Here is a 10,594-nt window from a genome sequence, read left to right as displayed (position 1 = left end):
TATCATCAGTTTTGTTGAAATTTACATTTACTTATTAAATCCACAGAGGAAAAATTTATTGTTTAACTGGATCCTATAAGATGTTAAATCCAGCAAGATAACATTTACAAAATTTGATAAAAATAGTATATACTCATTGATAATTATTTAGAAAATCATTGCAAAATTTTTTCTTTTTCTGTTTTTGGAAAAATGTAATTATAATCACAAGTATTTTATAACATATTAAATATTATTTTAAAATTATCAATATTATTTTATAATTTTGTTTTAATTGACATAATTTATTTAGGTACTCTATCAGGATCATACTGTTTTCTAATTTTGTTTTGCTTAGAAATCATAAATATTTTTCCAAATCAAACATTATTCTCTCAATTATCAGTAGATATTACAATTTTCAATTTTTCAGTCAAATATTGTAGACATAAGTTAGAATCTTGCTTTATCATTTTCTGTAAATGCTGGTAAAACTGGACATTTCTTCATATGTATATTAGATATTTAGGGTTTTTGCTCTGGAAAACTCTGTCTTTTATTTTTCCAGCTAGGATGTGTATCTGAATGTTGTTTAAAAACTTTCATTTATTAAACACCTCAGCCTTTTCTGAAATTTGCATTGCAAATATTTCTTTCAATTTCAAAATCTGCATTTTGATCACGGAATTTATTGTTTTGATATATATATATATATATATTCATTTTTAAGAACTGAAAATTTCAATTGTTTTGCCTGTCATGTCATACTTGATGACCACCTCCAATTACATAACTATTTACTTATGTCTTGTATCAGACAGAATCAATACTTAATATAAGTAGACTGAAGACCAGTTCACAGGCTCAGAACAGCCATCAGCTAGCCTTTGCACAAGACCATTTGCTGCAGCCAGTGCTGGTGTACTCTGGGTAAACGATCAGGACCTCAGGGGTCAGTGATAAGGGGAGGGTCCAGGGGCAGGAAGCTAGTTCTTCACCCTGACAAAAGCCCAAGTTCCACCGTATGCTTGATTCGATATGTTTGTTACTGTTTATTCTGTTGGCTAATCATAGTTGAACAACTGTCAGGGCACTAATGAAGTTAACCTTTATCCTCATGACAAAGCGTCTATCATGCAAACAGGTACATAAGAACCCAATTGTTTCTGTTTGCACAGCTAAGGTGGCTGGAGGCCGTCTGCTATGGAGACCACAGGCCTCCAGCCACCCATCTATTTCCAATAAGGATATCTGCTACTGGGCTTCTCTTTGATTCAGCTCTGAAACAGGCAAGGAAAAAAAATAAAAGTTTTAAAAGTAGGAAATGAGGTCTTGGTAGGGTTGTTACTCAGAGTCCGGATTTCATTCACACTTAACTTCCGCTGAAGCATTGGGGGATTTCATTGGTTGTGCACATCAGTTTTTAGGAATGTTGTGGTCGGTTGGTGTCGAGGGTACATTGAAAACATGACATCTCAGGAAGAGATTTGGAAATAGTTGACCTTGGGAAGACAAGATCGAGGCTGAGAGAGCCAAGCTAGCCTGTTTGGTCTGATTTAGAACTGTGATGTGAAACGGGCTTATCTCCAGCCTTGTCCCCCTGGGGCGTGGAAGCACAGCCAGAGCATGAGAAGAAGAGGGAGATGGAGGGCCAGTGCGATGGCAATAAACACGGCTAGAGAGGCAGAGTTCATTGTTGCTGCAGGCTTTCAACCAAAGGCTGGACCAAGTGCTGGCAATGCTGTGGGATTCCCAAGGCTGGATCACATCTTGAGTACTTGATCTGTGCGCCTACCAAGCCAATGAGTCATAGCAACACAAGAAATGTTCTGCTTTATTCTCCTTTAGCCAGTCAAAAAGAAGGCCAGAGAAGCCAAGAGAATGGTCCACTACCACATAGGTGTGAAGTAGGCAGACCCGGGTTCCAACTCTCTTAGCCCATGGTTTGAGTAACCATTAGTGTTTCCTCTAACTCTGAGGTTGTCTGGAGGAGGGCAGGGACAATAGGGTTTATGTTACTGTACACTTTGTCCTGGCTCTTGTTATTGGACACTTTGTCGTGGGTCTTCAACATCCAATCTTTAAGTTACCAACAAAAGTTATTGAAAACCTACCTATCGTTTCAAAACAGAAAACAGTTGGGTATTCACACGTGTAGCAAAGTACAAACAGGTTGGTATACAATGGCAGAGATCCCAGCCAGACACTCCTGGGGCTTTTGGCATAAGACTAAGCCTATAAATACCAGATGTATTATGTCTTACAAAACAAATAGCAACACTCCAAAGCATAGTGGGTTTTTTTTTTTCTCTTCTAAGCAGAACAAGTAGTTGATCTTGGGCTATTTTAATATCACATTGTAGAAAATTATTTGATTTAGCAGTTTGCATTTACACTACTCATTTAGAAATTATTTCATAGCAGTCACAGGATGGGCTTAAAGCCTGCAGCTGTGTGCCTATGCATACTGTGCATGTATTTCCTTTAAATATAAAAACTGGATGAAATATGCATAGAAGTAATGTGTGTGCAAGAGATAAGTACAGAGATTGGACACATGCCTTTGTTATGAGGAAGGAAGACACACAGACTGAGAGTTTAACAAATTACAAATGCCAAGGAAGAAAGTAATGTGTCTGTGTTTGAAAAGACCATGCTATTTACTTGACAAGCTCTGCCAGGGTGAAGTTACAGCTGTGGCCCTGCTTCAGATCATTTAAACAGGCTTTTCTTGATGTCACTGACACTTGGGTCACATCTACTGAGCTTTGCCATCAGTAAATAATAATTACCGTATGTGAGAAGCTAGCCCGCAAGCAGGGCCCATGTTCACACTACACAATCCACCAATACTGTCAGACTCACTGGAAGAAAACCCCTGTGTATTATAACTTAAAATCATGCTGTTATTTTTAAAGACATGCATGTGTTTGTGTGTGTATTAAAAATATGGACTTTATGATCTTTTAAATATTTCTATATTCTTCACATCTGAACACATCTTATATTAGATCCTTTATAATATAACATCTTTGCATTCATCTACCTCAGGAAACCTGGGGCAGAAAGAATCTGAGTTTATTCTAACCATCTTTACCTCCTAGCTATGTTATTAGTACAGTTGCTGTTGTACAAGTGGACAAATTCATGAATGCAAAGGTGCTGTGTCACCATGGTCTGTCACACCAAAGGCAGATCCAAAGATCTGGTTCTTCTAGACTGATGCTTGATGGAAATCAGAAGATCTATACACTCTCTGTAAGTACAGCCAGCCTTCAGGTCCATGGTGTTGTAAGAGTCAGAGATGGTTGACTATCCTCAAGTTCAGCCAGCCTTCAGGTGTAGGCCCATGGGCTCCGTGGTACTGAAGTAAGTGAGAGATGATGGAAAGTGTGCAGGATGATGTTTAGAGGTTATGTGCAGCTACTGGGACATTGTAAGGAAGGGGTTTGAGCATTCTTGGGTTTGGGTGTACATCATGGTGCTGCTCTAAAACCAATCTCTTGATGGTAGCTACTGATGTCTGTAACTAACAGTGGAATAAGCATTGACATCAGTCACCATGGGGATCAAGCAAACACTTCATTTAACTGCTTTTAAATTTTTCTTTATTTTTACCTTTTATGGTATATTGTGAGAATGAATAACCATTTTGTATTTTGTTTGTCAATGTGACCAAAATAACTGAGACAATAACCTCAAGAGAAGAGTTATGTATCTGGCTCCTGGTTTCCCTCCACTGTGTAGAGAAATTATGGCAGAACAGAACAGTTTACATGACGTGGTCAGAACGCAGGGAGAGAGATTGCCTGTGGCTCTCTCAGTCACTTCTCTGTTGTTGTGACAAACACCATGACCAAGGCAACTTATAAAAGAAGGCATTTAACTTGGGGTTAATAGTTTCAGAGAGTTAGATTCCATGATGGTGGAGCAGTAAGAACGACTGAGAGCTCAGGTCTTGATCCACAAGCAGGAGGTGGGCGCGCACGCGCACACACACACACACACACACACACACACACACACACACACGCTGGGAATGGCTTAAGTCTTTGAAATCTCACAGCCTGTCCCCAGTGACGTACCCCTTCCAACAGGGCCACACCTCCTAGTTCTTCCCAAAGAGTTCAACCAACCGGAGGCCGATTATTCCAGCATGTGAGCCTATGGAGGTCATTCTCATTTAAACCACCACAGTGGCCTTTCTTCTTCTATGCCTTTGGTTCCATCCCAGCCCTCAGGTTATGAGACAGTGCCACCCATGTTCAGAAAGGGTCCTCTTCTCTTAGTCCTGTCTGGAAATGCCCACACATCATAGTCAGCAGTACACATCTACTCTCCTAGGAGCTTTTTAACCCAGTCTCATTGATAATCAATATTAATCATCTTAGTCATGTTTGTTCTGGTTTAACCCTCCATGGTTATTATTATAATTGTTCTGGTGATGTAAGAAATGTTAGGAGCAATTGCTTGTAGTGTGTATTTTGTTGGGGAGATGGGCTCCTCTGTTGGCATCATGGCTGACATCTCTACACAGGAAAGTCACTGGCAGGAGGAAAGCACAGCAGATCTGCTTGGTTATAATTTCTCAGGAGACATGAATGTTCTGACTGAAGACCTAGAGACACAGGGCAATCTCTTTGTATTTGTATTTACATTTGATTAGTTATAGACATCATGTAGAAATATGACCCGTCTACAGGAGTGCAGCGTCATGCTAACAGCCAGAACAGGAAATGCAGTAAGGCCTGTCTGTCCAGATTCTTCTGGGCCTCTCTGTGCGGGAGTTTTCCCTCTGGCTGTGGAGCAGGAAGCCTTCTGAAATGAGAGGCATGTGATTTACTATCAGGCAGAGAGACTGAAGAACTTCCTTATGACCTCTGCCACACAGAAAGCTAGAAAGGAAAGACTCACAGTTTTCTGCCTTATGTCTTACTTTGGGGAGAATGGTTCTCGTTTTGATCATCTGCCTTGGGGAGAGAAATTTTCGTGTCTGTGTGTTAGGTTATAACGGCAGCTGCAGAGGGACAGAAGGTGGAAAGAAAGGGCAGCTTCATCTGACTTTAGGCCCGACCGTGTTTATTCCCAGAGGGAGCTTTTTGTCACGACAGAAGATGGGATGTGGCCCCTTAGAGGGGAGGAAATGACTTCTATAGTCCACGGGTGTGTGTGTGGGGGGGGGGGCTGGGAAGTGCAGTCCTTCAGCAGGAATTATCACTATTGTGTCCCTGGGGAGGAAGGAAGGGGAGAAGGAGACAGAAAGACAAGACAAGGTCGGAGAGGAAGACTGCAGTTTGGAGACAGGCGTCCCAGGCATTTACTTTGGGTATTGTTTTTTGAGCTCCAATAACAAAGAAAAAGAAGAGACCACCCTGCGTATGTTTGAAATATAATATTTAGTTAACAGTTAATGAAATACTGAACACTTTTGGTTGCTCTCCCTGTTGGTTCTGCTGCGCGCTGCCCCTCGTGGCTGGTTGCCGCCCGCAGCGGCCATGCTGGCGGGGGAGCATGCTGATTAAAAGAATCACAGCCATGGTTACCTTTTTAGAGCTTTATTGGGGGGGGGGCAGGGAAAGAGGGGGGGCGACAGGAGAAAGGAGGGGAGAGGAGAGGGGACAGAGAGCGCACAGAGGGCCCACCTGCTTTTTTAGGCTGGGACGCCATCGAAGGCTGATGATGTAATTAAGGACCAAATCCTTACATCCCAGACTTTCCCTTATTATAAAAAAAGCAGGTAGATGGGACTAGGGGCATCGTTCCTCTCAAAAACTGCTTCCAGCTGACTCTTGGACGTCGGTTGGCTCTGGGGGAATGGAGAAGGGGAGTTTTCCGAGGTAGACAGGCGTTGTGGGATGCTGTCTGTCATCCGTTTGCTCTGGAGACATGTATCCCTCTTGGCTGTGGCTGGGAACTTTCTGTTTGACAAGATGCTGGTGACACAGAAAAAAACTTAGAGAGGTAAAAGAATCGTTATTACTTTATGTTGACATTTATCTGAGGTAGATCCGGCCTGTCCCTATGGATTTTGAAACATGTTAAGCTTTATCAGAGACAGGTTATTTTAAAGCACCCATTTCCTTTACTGGTTCAACATCTAGGAGACAGGTGATCAATTGTTAAAAGCATCTCATAGTAATAGATGTTTACATTAAAGTCTTTTGTAGCACCCAGACACTTTTGGGTCTGGGGGTGTAAATACCTTTTAGCTGTTACAGTTTTTTATTTGATGATCTCTGGACTCCGGTTCTGTGGTGGTCCTGTACCATTAGCTGAGCAGTGAGTTAGACCAGGGAACTGGGAAGAGAAAAGCTTGTGGTACATGAGAATTTATTTATTTATTTTTGGAATTAGGGACAAGGCAAAGATCAGGGCCCTGTTTGTATGCACATGAGCAACACAGGCAGTGGATCTGGAGTGAAGCAATGAGCTCTTATTTTAGGTGGAAATCTTTTTTCATTAAGTAACTCTGAAAGTGCAATTAAATCAGGTGAGGTGGTAAGGCCGTCCTCTGTACCCAATAATAAAGGAGAGGTGGCATCCCAAAACTCCCAGGACTGAGTCAGTGGCTCTGGTGTCCAGAAGGAAAGAATCAGATCACTTCCCTGCTGCGTTCTGGGTTCCCTGCCACGTCTATAGCCAAGCCTAGGCCCGCTGGAGGTCTTAGCTTGATGTACCCATGCATCTTGGTGCCTGGGGCCAGTGAGCTGACTCTGTCTTTCTAGGCGGCACTTTTAACAAGGCTGTTGATGGCCTGGCAGGGCATTTGCTAGCCCATGGCCTTTTCCTCACTTAAAACAGTGACCCAACAGCTTTTGGGAGTCAGCGAGTGCCAGAACTTGGCAATTTTGTTTTCGGGCTTTTATCTCTTCCCTGGCACACCTTAAATGCTGCAGATGACTCTTTTGCCTGTGGGGTCAGGAGCCTTGCTCTCCAGATGCTTAAGTTTTAGTCGGGGAGGTCTGGAGAACAAGAGACGGATTTTACTCCATGTCCTGGATCTTTTTTTTTTTCCCCTCATGATTGGTGTCTTAAGGACAGCTTTTGGAAGATCTGTCAGTAGGCTATAAGCTGATTTTTTGGCTTAAGAGCCATCCTGATTATTGTAAATTTATTTGTATGGATCTTAGCCGCTTCCAGACCCATCTGTGTTTCTCAAGGCAGTTTGAGAATGAGTGGGTGGAGTTAAGGTGAGTTAGGGTGAGTCGTAGAAACCGCCCAAGCCCGCCCATTTGAGCCCGCGGATGGAAAAGGTTGCATGTGGAGACGCAGAAGTGGGGAAGGGGAAGGGTTTAGAACTTTAGCAGAAAGCTTGGAGATCAAGTAACTCTTATTTGCCCGTTCGCTGGCAGAAGTTCCCGCAACTCTGTTATGTGGCCAGGTTTACCGGTGCCCGCCCCTATCTGCCAATGTATCCACCCCTTAGTCCCATGACTGTAGCCGAGAGAAAAATAAAAAATTAAAATAACAAACGGGATCAATCTACAATCTTGGGCATCCCCAAAGAGTGGAGAGAGATCCATGAATCAGCTCAACTTCGCCATCCTCTTTGTCAAGGGATGCGAAGGGCTGCAGCTGCACTGCAGTTGGTCCACCCGGTAGACCAGGACAGCATTTGCTTTCTCGTCAGAAAGGGAAATGTGCCGTTGCCAGTGCAGCCCGAGGACAACCCCTGGGGTGTCTGTCCCAAAGAATATAGCTCAGACTACAGCCGCGAGAACAGCGGACTTACTGTGGTGAAGAATCATGGCGGTAGTGGTGTGGGGTCCAGCGGAGGCGGCGAGGGACGCCTGTGGCGGTCATGCCGGTGGAGGAGCATGCTGATTAAAAGAATCATAGCATGGTTACCTTTTTAGAGTTTTATTGGGGGGGGGGAGAGACAGAGACAGAGAGAGAGACATGGGGAAGGGAGAGGGGGGCCAACAGGAGGAAGGAGCGGAAAGGAAAGGAGACAGAGCACGCACAGAGCACCCACCCACTTTTTAGGCTGGGACACCATCGAAGGCTGATGACGTAATTAAGGACCAAATCCTTACACTCCCCATCATCACTATGTGTAAGTCTGGAGTAAGAAAGGACCTGGTAATTGTTTTGAGTCCTGATTTCTCAGGGTCTCTTTGGCTCCAGGCCCTACTGGAGTAGGCAGGGCATCAAAGGTTGCATGGAGCTTCTGAAACCTTTACTGTCTGCAAGCTTCTCTCAAACTACTCAGGGGGAGGGGATGGGGACGAGGATGGGGTCCTGTGAGAAAATGATCTCTTGACCTTTTTTTTTTTTCCAAGATGTAACTAGGTTTTCAAATTGCTTGGCTAAAGCAAGTTAATTGGGTTTTACTTTCTTTTATTCCTAAGTGAAAGGAATGCCATTTCCTTCAAGGCTTTGGGAAGGAAGGACCACTTCAGTTGTCACTTGGGGTGAAAGACCGGATCAAATTTGAACAGTACAGTGCTACGCTTTCACGGGTGTTTGCCAGAATCTTTGATGTCCAAAAACCTCGAAGCAAAGAGATTCCATTCCCCAAGTGGCAGGCAGAGGTCCCAACAGCATTCTCACGGAAGCAATGCAGAGAGTCGGAACTGGGGGAGGAAGGGCTGGTGTTCTGGTCTTTAGTGGACAGGTTGCTCTGTGCTACTCACCAGGAACGCCTCTTCAATGTAGTCTGTGACTTTAAAGAAAAACATCCCCAGACTTTAACTTCACAGGGCTGGATGAGCAAGTTATCAGTGTGGTTTGTACTTTGAATCTTTACAGATTTGGCTTACAATAATTCCTCCCATCTGTATGAGGTTTTCCCAGTTTTAGAGAACCTTATGTGTTTAATCCTCACTACAAACACTGGTGTGAGGGTTCGGATAACTCCTAAACTCACAATGACTTGACACCTCTGCTTTTACGACCTTAAGTATAAAACTGATGATCCTGGTGTTGGCCAAATCCTACTCTAGAGTCTGACTGCCTGACTCTCATAAGTGATGAGGAAAAAGAGAGCTTCTTTGATGTCAGTTCTAGGAGCAAAGAAGAAAAACTTTAGGTCCCTGGATGCAGATGAAAGTGAGGTGAATCCATGTACTTTCTGTTCTGGAGCAACCTGGAAAGGGCAGGTGTGCATTCCTGCTGAAGACATGTTGTCTGTTAACATCAGAGGGAAGCTTCCTTCCAAGAGGACCCATGGGATCACTTTTGGAAGAGAGATGACAGAGATGCTTTAGGAAGAAGCCATAAAAACCAATAGAGTTCCATCAAATAATTTGCTTTCAAAACAATTTGTCTGCTAAAAACGAAGTGCACTATGTTGTGGAATATTATTTTAACTAGACAAAGATATGTTATATTTGTTTATGTGACAGAATATTTCTTTAACTATATGAAGGTGTGTTACATTTGTTTATGCTGGATTTATTTAATTATACAAAGATGTATTACTGTTTCACCTTGCCTGCCTAAGGCACCTGATTGGTCCAATAAAAAGCTGAACAGCCAATAGCTAGGCAGGAGAGGGATAGTCAGGGCTAGCAGGCAGAGAGAATAAGTAGGAGGAGAAATCTAGGCTGGAGAGAGAACAAGAGAGAAGAGAATGAGGGAGAAAAAGAGAGACATGCCCAGGGCCAGAAGCCAGGTAGCCACCAGACAGACAGACATGAGAAGCAGGGAAATAGGACATACAGAGAGGAAGAAAGGTAAAAAGCACTGAGGCAAAACCAAAAGAGAAACAGGTTAAAATAAGAGCTAACATAAGACCAAGCATTAATAACTATTGATAACTACTAATCTCTCTGTCATGGTTTGGGAGCTTGTTGGTGGCCCAAAAGAAAGCCTGTTACATTTGGCATTCCCACATGGGGCCTGAATTTCCACATAGGGCCCAAGATAGCTGGGAAAAAAAGAAGGGAAAAAGAGCCAGCACATTAAGTAGAAACAGTGTGCTGGGTAGGGATACCTGCTGCAGTGCAGGCACCAATGTCCCAGAGCTGGGGTGAGTGAATGCAGTTCCTGGTTAAAAAAAAATGCAGCTCCCAGCCAGGCCCTCAGGGCATAGAGCTCATCTTTCATGGACCCGAGAAGGGGGTGGGCCAGCTGCCTGAGCCTGGGGCAGAGGGCCTAGCCACTGTCCCTTAGTGGTTTAAAGTTTGTCTCATGCATCAGAGAATATTGCAAGTGCCAGCTGCAGGCACTTAGTATAGCAAATTCAGATAGAAAAAGCTTTAAAAAGGTTACAGTATATTTAAAAATGTTTGTAGGCTTAAGAAAGGAAAGAAAATGGAAAAAGTCATAGAAATAGGTAAATAGTTTATAAATAATAAAGTAAAGTCTTTAAAGAAAGAGTAAAGCACTATAAAGGGAAAAAAATCATGGAAAGATGAAAAATACACAGAGTCTGGATCCTCTATGGTGTTGTGTTGTCTTTGAATTTTTTGAATGTTGATGAGCAAAAGACAGCTGCTGAGAGACGTTGGGTTGAAAGGGGGACTACTGAATTAAATTAGTCTAGATACTTTAGGGATGCCTAAAATGGAAGTCAGAAACTGTATTGCATTGGGGAAGAGGTTATGTTTTTTGTTTCCACAGGAAATGAAAGGCTGTGGATTTGTTTGACACTGAATAAAGATCAGATTTG

The sequence above is a fragment of the Peromyscus maniculatus genome, chromosome 10 (assembly GCF_049852395.1).
Source record: "Peromyscus maniculatus bairdii isolate BWxNUB_F1_BW_parent chromosome 10, HU_Pman_BW_mat_3.1, whole genome shotgun sequence".
In the NCBI taxonomy this organism is placed as follows: domain Eukaryota; kingdom Metazoa; phylum Chordata; class Mammalia; order Rodentia; family Cricetidae; genus Peromyscus; species Peromyscus maniculatus.
This window is presented reverse-complemented; position numbering follows the sequence as displayed.